Source organism: Poecilia mexicana, unplaced genomic scaffold (assembly GCF_051168715.1).
Source record: "Poecilia mexicana isolate PSO_F unplaced genomic scaffold, ASM5116871v1 scaffold_7, whole genome shotgun sequence".
NCBI classification, from domain to species: domain Eukaryota; kingdom Metazoa; phylum Chordata; class Actinopteri; order Cyprinodontiformes; family Poeciliidae; genus Poecilia; species Poecilia mexicana.
Window position 1 is genome coordinate 25,732,249 of NW_028263376.1, and position 9,654 is coordinate 25,741,902.

The 9,654-nt window shown below is 37.9% G+C and overlaps 1 protein-coding gene across 1 annotated transcript in view; it reads right to left on the bottom strand.

Moving 5' to 3' along the window:
- camkvl (CaM kinase-like vesicle-associated, like) overlaps positions 1 to 8,976 on the bottom strand; it is a 44,379-nt gene extending 35,403 nt beyond the window's left edge. Inside the window, exon 1 of the mRNA XM_088007329.1 lies at positions 8,895 to 8,976. The gene's annotated coding sequence lies outside the window, so the exon portion shown is untranslated. The remainder of the gene's footprint in view (positions 1 to 8,894) is intronic.
- Positions 8,977 to 9,654: the final 678 nt, after the last annotated feature.

Below are 9,654 nucleotides of genomic sequence, written 5' to 3' on the forward strand. Positions count from 1 at the left end.
CTCTCTTGCAAAAATTCTAGATTTATGGCCTGCGTGACTGATCAGATTCTCCCACCTGAGTTGTGGATCTCTGCTGTCTGTGAGATTTTTTGTTTTTAATGTGCCATGTGGGTCGTTGTATTACAAAGTGAGAGGTGGACAAATACCTGATACCAAATGTAACTCAGAGGCAGTCAATTGTGTCTTGCCGGACTGCAATCAAGTTTATCCCACCAAAGAATTTAGATAATTTCCTGCATTTTAATTACACTGAGATTTATGGCTGTAGTGTGAAAACCTTTAAGGGGTATTGCATACTTTTTTCAACTCACTATTGAGCTGATTTTTCAACAAAATCTAACAGCAACAACAACAACCCTTCACCTCAGCATTTGTCTTTGCGGTGTGAATGTAACCAGAGAAAAAGTAAGTTAAATATTTTTCTTTGCCCAGTTCACATGGCCCTTGGGAGCCCTTACAACGGCTTGGTCCAACTGCAGCTAGCAACAGACAGAAAGTGAACCATTGGGAAGTAAGGAGAAAAAGTGCAGCAATCATAAAGACATTACAAAGAAATATTGAATAAAACATGAAGCCACAGACACAAGTTTACTGCATTTCTATCTCATTAGAGAAGAACTGTAAAATGTTTTTTTATGGAGACAAACAGAGGCCCTTTTCTCTCTTGATACATCTGCTAGGATGTTTTGTTGTATTTCTTTGTCAGCGTTCATACGCAAGAAATCGTGCAGAATTCAGAAGCGAAAGCAACTGGAAGGGGACATTACTGTGATAGAAACAAGGTAAAAGCAAGGGTTCTTGTTGTGATCATACATACATACATACATTAGGCATATCACAGTCATTTATGTATAAACAATAACATATAATCATCTACCAGAATTATCCCTAGTCGATGAAGCAACCCTGACTTTTTTTCCTAATGCACTTGGATATTGTCATATTCATATTGTCAATATGATCCAGTGGAAGTGGGAGTTTGGAGGGTAATAGCGTGTAAAATGTGTAATAGACACATGTTACAATGGAAATACAGTAGCAATCTCTCCCTTAGTAGATTTGATTTACTTCATGACTTGCAATAAAATATATTTTTTAATGTACCAAAAGGAATTATGTTCTGTGCTGCTTTACATAAATGATAAATACCTAAATTTTCTTGCTGCAACCTCTCTCAGCCTTATGACACTTATAATGCGATTTATTAATTTATCTGTGATTCAGTGTTTTACTGTTTCTTTCTTGGGTGCCTGTGAGAGAGGCTTGTTGCCAATAACCATGAGCTATTATTGTTGTTTTTTCCTTTCCGTAACACAACCCTTCTATGATTTTCTTGGCTGACTTGTGTAGTTTATACTTCCCGTCTAAATGAGGCTGGTTCTGCTGTAGGTTTCCTCTGCTAAAAAAAAGAGGAAACCTACCTTCACTGTTGGTAAATATTGATCATCGGCACTTCAAATTTAGTTCACATTCAATACAATAGAGTGTTGCCCTCCTATGACCAAGTAGAGTGCCGGCTCTGTGTTTTTATGGCAGTTTTGAGGAGGAGTTATGATGTAATAATAAAAGTGTTTGACACATGCTAAAATCTTTTGTTAGTTGTTGCTATGCAACTCTGCAGACATGCCTTAAAGCAGCCTCTTTCTATCCGCACTTTTTTTTTTTTTTTGTCTCAGCAGCATCTTTCAGTGTGACCAGAACAATGCTGCTTTCAGGGCCCTTCATAATTATTTTATTTAGCAACACACTCACAAGTCAAACATCAACGACCACAAACACAAACTGTATCTGTGGCTTCACTCATGCATGCCAGGTAAGGGAGACAGACTTCATGTAGAAGGTCTGTGGTGCAGAAAAAAATTGCCATGCCAAGCAGATACAAAAGTGCCCACACACAGATCTCAATTTAAACATGAAATCACTGAATTAAATGGTTGTTTTCCATTAGGCCACATGCTCGGCTTGCAGAGGGGTTTTCTGCAGATTAGCTGAAAAGGACAAAGAACTTTCTGACTTTGTTTTGTTAATGATGCATAAGTTTATCGTACAATAGAAGAGGCAGCAAATTCAGAATTTGAGCATAAACGGTGGAGCATTTGAATACAGCAGAGTCTACATATCGCTGCTAAAAAAGCCTCATTTCTGGGTGTAAAAAAATTATGCCATGATGAATCTTTCCCTTCCTTGCACAAATTTGCACAACTAAATTGATTTCTAGAGGGACTGAGGGGGAAATGAAAAATCTTTTGCAGTTGCATAAACATGCATATCCTTTCAGTAACAGCTTGTTCGGGCACCCTTTGATTTTACAGCAGAACTCAGTCTCCTTGGGTAGAGTACATCTCGACTTGCCCATATTTGTCCAGTCTTGTTTGCACAAAATGCTCTAAGTCTGTTCGATTGTGGCAGCCTCTCCCGGGAGGACAGCCCTTTTTAGATCACCCCACAGATTTTCGGTCTGATTTATGTCTGAGTTCTGGCTAGAGGTTTTGTGAATTTCAATATCATTCTGTAGAATATATTCTTATGTCAATTTGGATGTAAGCTTTGGGATGTATGCTTTGAGCAGACCAGGTTCTTCTCTGGTATTATGAGCATTTCATAACTCCTTCCATGTTGATAAAGGTCCTACATCTATCGAAAAAAAAAGCTTCAAAACAAGACACTGAAACCTCCTTTGTCTCACTGTGAGTTTGGTGCTCCTCTGGCAATCTGCAGTTGTTGTGCTCAAAACACAACTTTTAGAATTATGGAGAAAAGTTTCATCTTTGCTTCATCAGGGCATAGCACAATTTGCAAAATGTTTTTTATAAGATCTAACCTGAAGTGTATGTTCACACTCACATCCCCAGTCGAGGAGGAAATACATATGAAACCAAATCTACATACAATATACTATATATATGTGTAAATACAAATCGAAGGTGCAAAAAGTTCTGAAATAATTTAATCTTGAGCTCGTTTTTGTACTTTACAGAGACCTCCCACTTTACTTAGGCATGCAGACCTTTTATATCCATTGCATGGAGGCAGAGTAAAACCACTTACTGCTCCATAATGTATCAATGACTTGAAATTCAAGTTCCTTCAGGGACCAGAAATGGATGCTACTTTTACCAGCCAACTCAATTTCTTTATGTGTTTAGGAGCACTTTTGTTTCCACTTAATCCACTTGTGATGAAAGCTTTAGGTTTCTGTTGTAAACACACACGCGCACGCAAACACATCACACACACACACATTTTCCTGCTTAATTCTCTGTCAACACATCCAGGCCCAGCTCTGCACCAGCTCACAAGCCACCTTTACACACTTGCTCCACACAAACACAAACACGCATGAGCACATTTTCGGACACATGACAAATCTTTGTTATTCTCAGTGGAATGAATTAAATCTTATTTCCAAATGTTCATTTGCATATGTGGGCGTGTGTGCACAAGCAAATGCATTTGTGTCTATCTCCATTGATCACGACTCCATTAATTCATTCCTTTTGTGGACGAACATGGCCTTCAGACACACCGCACAGAGTGCCTCTCCAGAAATCCCAGACTTCAATGGAGAGGCTCAATCCACACCTCACTTTGTATGCACACACACACACACACTTACATAAACCAAGTAAGACAAAGTGAAACACACAGTCAACTCCTCTAATTTCTTGCTTCTGAATCATTGCAACTCAAACTCCTTTCTTTGCTTTGAAGAAGCAGGGCAAACTTGTTCATCTCCTCACTTTTGCACCATTTCTTCACTCTCTCCTCAAAACAAGGCCTTGTTCTCCTTTTTCTTGCATGTTAAATGTTAATGACTGAGATGGCGCATATTGCTCACAGCTCAAACGTGATGCACCTGAATGACAGGGGTTTCCTAAGTGAGCGGTGATTTCTATTCACGATAACAACGGTCAATAAAAGGTTAATTTGGGGAATAACGATCCATTATGATGAGGGATAACTTCTCCATCAGCCAAAGAAAGAAAAACTTGAACAACTTAGACAGAGCTTCACTGTAAGAACTTTTTCTACGTTTAACTTTGTTGTTAATAAAAGTATAGATTATCAGGTGCTTGAGAGCTTTTAAAACACTGCGTGGCTTCAACATGCCTGTAAATGTGTGATTTCTGTGTGACTTATTTAATAGAAAGACTTGAGTTTACACAATGCTGAAATACACTATGAGTAATATAGCACTCCCCTCAGCCCCTGCCACACACACACACACACACACACACACAAAAAAAGCACACTCCATTGCCCTCCAGTAGCAAACTGCTGGTCAGCTGGCTGAAATAATGCTCCTGTTATTTCCCTTTGCTTACAATAAAAGGTGATTTACATCATGAACTTGAAAACTTGTAAACTACTGCTAAATACCAGCTAAATTTATCTGGTATTTAACAAAAACAACAATAATAAATACTTTTCATAGATAATAAAAAGACAGCAATAGTCAACATGTTTTAAAATGTTAAAACAGAAGAGATGATTGTGGTGGTTCTGCTTTCGGTAAGTTTAAAATCACAATATCTTCAACAAGAAGATGAATATACAGTAAGAATCTCATACTGTACCATTCAGCTTTTAAAAGTGTAGTTCAAAAGTTAACTCCACCCAATGAAGGTATTAAAGTTGCAATATTTTAGCTTTTCCCAAACAAAAGGAATAATGTGCATTCATATTCAGCCCACGCGAGTGAACGCTTTGCAGCATCAGCTTCCACTAAAAATTTAAATTGCAAGATTTGTGGCCACAAACTTTTAAAATTTTCATCTGTTAAACATTTTCATATTTTATTATGTTTTCAGATGTTTTCATTTTGTGATTGAATATAAATATATTCATCACTTTGATGCCCCCAAGAAAACTAGCAAACAAAACCAGCAAACAAAAAATACAACAACATTGCAATAATGCTGATTAATCTTATCATTTTGTTCCTGCTTCCCAATTCTGACACCAGTTTGTTCTTATTTATTTTTTAAAATCCCAATTCGATGCATTTAGGTTTGTGATTGTAATGTAGCAAAAATGTGGGTACAGTCAACAGGTAGGAATGTTTCTGCAAGGCTCTCTAAATCTAGTACATCATGGCATTAATTCAATAAATTAATTGTACTTACAATTTTCTTCTATTTCCTGCAGGTGTCTCGCACATATATAATGATTCCAGTGTGAAGTCAAAGATCATATTTTTTTTAAGATAGCAACCATTCTCATTAGTGTAAGTGCAGTAAGACCTAACTCAATCTCAGATAAATACAATAATGAGCATGACCTCAGGGACATGAACCTCTTAATACCGTGTGCATGTGCTGCGTTAAATCATGTGGTGGCATTGTGGGAGAAAAGGCCAACGGAAAATGAAAATTAGCAGCAACGGTTGAGATATCTGTTTTTGCTCTTTCAATAAAGGCTTACCTGAATTTAGGTTGTTAAAAACACAATATCCTTTAAAATTTAGAATGACTGCTCAATAAACACATTGAGAACACTACAGGGACAAGTTTGTCACTTTTTCCAAGTGTTGACATTGTTTTACCTGCAGAAAAACACTGACCAGCACATCCACAATTAAAAAAAAAAAGTATAGAATTGATGCCAGATTTAGCAACACACTCACAAGTCACCAACATTTCACAAACAAAAATGTATTGTTTTTTGGGTTTTTTTGTAAAGGTTTTTATTTTTCTTTTAAAAAGTAGAAATACAATTTACTCTTTAATAAGTGGCAAAAAATTCTTATGGCAGACATTTATCAAAAAAATTTGAACGAATAAAATTTATTAAAATGTTTGTGGGACTTACGTTTCATTTAGCTGAACTGAGTGCTAAAATGGAAAATGGCTTCCTGGATTGTAAATGAATGAATGAATGAATGTATGTATGTAATGATGTATGGATGTATGTATGGATGTATGGATGGATGGATGGATGGATGGATGGATGGATGGATGGATGGATGGATGGATGGATGGATGGATGGATGGATGTATGTATGGATGTATGGATGTATGGATGGATGGATGGATGGATGGATGGATGGATGGATGGATGGATGGATGGAACTTTGATCCTTAAAAAAACACATCAGTAGTTTAAGTAACGCCACAATATAGAAGCAGCCCCATGTCACATTTGAATCAAATGGCATATTTACTTGGATGAATGCTCATAAAAGCTTTAACATAAACCTACTCATTTCTAAATGAATAGTTATCACCACTCTTTTATGTTGCTGGTTCCAACCAGTTTACATAACTGTCTAAAATTGGCTTTAGAGTCCTTCAAAGCACTACCTGCATCCCATCACTTGTGGATATTTCTGAATGAAGCCGTCTGGAAAATGACCAAAAGGTTGAGCATAGTTTTAAAGAGACCAACAGAACAGCAACAAACTGAAGATGTTTTACTCAAAGGAGAGTAAGGCATCTGAATACTTATGAAGAAGAGAAAAACTGATGAGGGAGATGGAAATGAGGCAAGTGGCGTCTGGCTGCTGGACGGGATTGAGTCTGGACAGCAGAAACATGCAACATACCAGAACACAAAGGTGTCTTTAACACATATACATGGATAATGTACAGTGGCTCTCAAAGCTGCACATACATATGTTAATATTATATTTTTGTGATGTAAAAAAATGAAACCACAATAAAATATGGTTATCTGTTGCGAGGCAGTTCATATCACTAATTAAATGTGACTGAAATCAAGGTTGCCATTGTTCTGTGTGAACAGTTTACCGCCACAAAGCAACCAAGGGGCAAATGGTCACACAGCAGCAAGCAGTAATACAGAAGTACTAATGGATGTCGCTGTCTATGGATCGATTTTGAAGTTGTAGAGCAATGGGAACCAACAGCATTGTCACAAGACCATAGCAAGACAAAGGAAGTCAGGATAAAAGAAAGCACAACTTCAGCCATTGTTTGTGTCGAGATTTACCGAGTCTGGCTTCTCCGGTCTGGTGCAGAGTTATGATGCATGTCTCGCTTCAATGAAATAAAAGTTGTTGACATGTGAGATGACCGTTTTGACTGCAGGCGCTTTGAAAACTATTGGATAAGATCTGATTTAGTACCAGGTGGAAATGGCACAAATCTGATTTCTTTTTAGGGGGCGTGAAGAGATCTGATTTGGGCCATTCAGATGAAAAAGTCGTATATGTGATGAATACGGGCAAAGAAATTAGATTTGGTTCGCATATTCCTGCTGTTGCCTATGATGATTCGTCATGATCTTTTTGTTTTAGCACCACAAAATCTGGTACTTTCTGCACTTTTTGGATCCCGTGTTTAGCATGTTTACACAAAAGAATATGTGCCAAAAAAGTAAATAAACAAAAAATAATAGTAGCTACTTTACCTTTGAGATGGGCAAGTATATCTCCCTTACCCAATAATTTGTTTGAGTTTCACTGTTTTTATTTTGTCCAGTGCGATGAGAGTTACAATCTGTTCTGATTAGTTCAGGCTTCTTCAGTCATCTTCACACTCTTGGGTACTTAATGGCAACCTTTAAATTATTTACAACATTCTATAATTGGACTTTACCTGAAATATCCTGCTCTGCATCTTATTCCCAATACTATGTGACTTGCACCACAGCCTTTCACAATCAGACAGAGATGATGTAAGGAAAGGCAAAAGGGGGAAGTGAAAGGCAAGTTATTTTGATGAGAGTCACACCTGTTTTTCTGTGTGAGATGTTTCCAAGAGCATTTTGGAGAATTTTGAGCAGTTATTGCACCAGAGTCTCAGATGCACACAGGCAATCAGCAAGCTTTGACAAAAAATCAAGATGAAGAATCTAATTTTTGAGACCAAAAGCAAATTCTTAAGGCTCTAGGGTATGTAGATATGGGGCAAACAGAAAGATTATTAAAAAAGGGAAGGCTTATCTTGCATTCTAATTCAATATGTCACACATCTCCCTCATCAAACATGTTGAAGGTAGTTCTTTATATAGGACAACTGGCATTAGCTAAGGAAATATCACATAGATCTTAAATAATTTGGCCATCTATCTTGTGAAAAAGCTTCTTTTCTGGTGTTTCACGTTGTCCTATGAGGCTTCAAGTCATCCTTAATGCTGAGAAAGTTAAATGTATGCACAGTTGCTGAACAAATTCTGCAAAGTGCTTTAAAAAGGTAAAGTAAAAAAAGCAGCAAAGAATAAAAGGAGAAAGAGTATTTAGTACAGAGGAATTAAACCCTAAAAGAAACTACTGGGCGAGCCATGAAAGCATTTAAATGTGTGTTAAAGGTAAGAGAGGAACAAGCAAAGTGAAATGGCTTGGAGCAAAAATTTAAAAGTGAGAGAGAGAGAGAGAGACAGAGAGAGAGAGAGAGAGAGAGAGAACACTTGTGCCAAACAAAAAGAAACATTCAAAAAAGAAAACTGAATTGAGATGATGATGATGACGCAAAATTAAAAAAAAAGAAATAAAAGAGCAAGGAACTAAGACAAAGCATGAAAGAGTGAAGATGTGAAGACTGTGAGACAAAAAAAAAAACTAAGTGAAGAGATTTCCGTGAGAAAGCCAGGAGTCTGTGTGTGTGTGTGTGTGTGTGTGTGTGTGTGTGTGTGTGTGTGTGTGTGTGTGTGTGAGATAGGAGGGAATAAAAAGAGCTGCTTTTGTGAAATATTCAGTGTGATAGAAGACTTAGAGAAGCAAAATCCCTTCCCTGGAGAGATGGAAAAGAGAGGAGGAGCTGAGAAGAGGAGGAAAAGGGATCTGCGATTGAAGTTTTGGATAAGAGTCATAAGGCTGGAGACCGTTTCAACAGAGAGGTCTGCTGTGAGGCTTTGTGTAGGACTGTGAGGTCTCTCTCTATTTTTAAACAGTGTGTGGGTATACTGCTCACACCTTATAGCACTGAACATACCTGTAGAGCCTATTGGAGGTGCACTCATGTGGGTATTTCTCCTTAGATACCTTGCCAACGAAGAAGAAACCAGACTGCAGCTGTTAAAAAAAACAAACACTTTTTGGATTTTGTAAAGGGAATAATTTGTAAGTCGGATCAGTAACGGAGGCAGCTCAGCATATGGGATAGATGGTTTTAGTTGTTTGCCACTGACAACGTCTAATTCCTAAACTCTTAGTTTGTAATGGTAAAGTGAAAATCCTCCTGCTGACTTAAAGGGTGAGAGGCATGGTTGACTCATACCCTGCTCTCTCTAAATGCAGGCTTCGCTTGTTGCTATTTCTGAGATTACAGAAAGAGAGAGGAACGTAACACTTCTGTTATGTGGACAAAGGCATGCCATGAATTTAGAAGCACATCCATCCTTCATGTCATCGGGAAACACAACATAGTGCAGATCTGGCTAATGCTGCACTCTAACCTATCCCCATGAACTGGAGCACCGGTAATGACATCCACTGATGGAAGCAGCCTCTTTCAGCAGGATAATGCATCCTGCCAAACTGGAAAGGATGCTATAGGATGTGTTGGACGAACTAGTGCAATCTAGTGCATGATGAGACTCCCTCAGAGGTTCTGCATATACGTCTCAGAGGGTATGAGCTCGTATTGGTAACACTGGGGAGACTTAAAACTTCTGTCAAGCTGCTCTGTGTGTGTGTTTTTGTTGTTGTTGTTGAAGTTTTACAATTAGATACGGCAGTGGTTGACAATAATT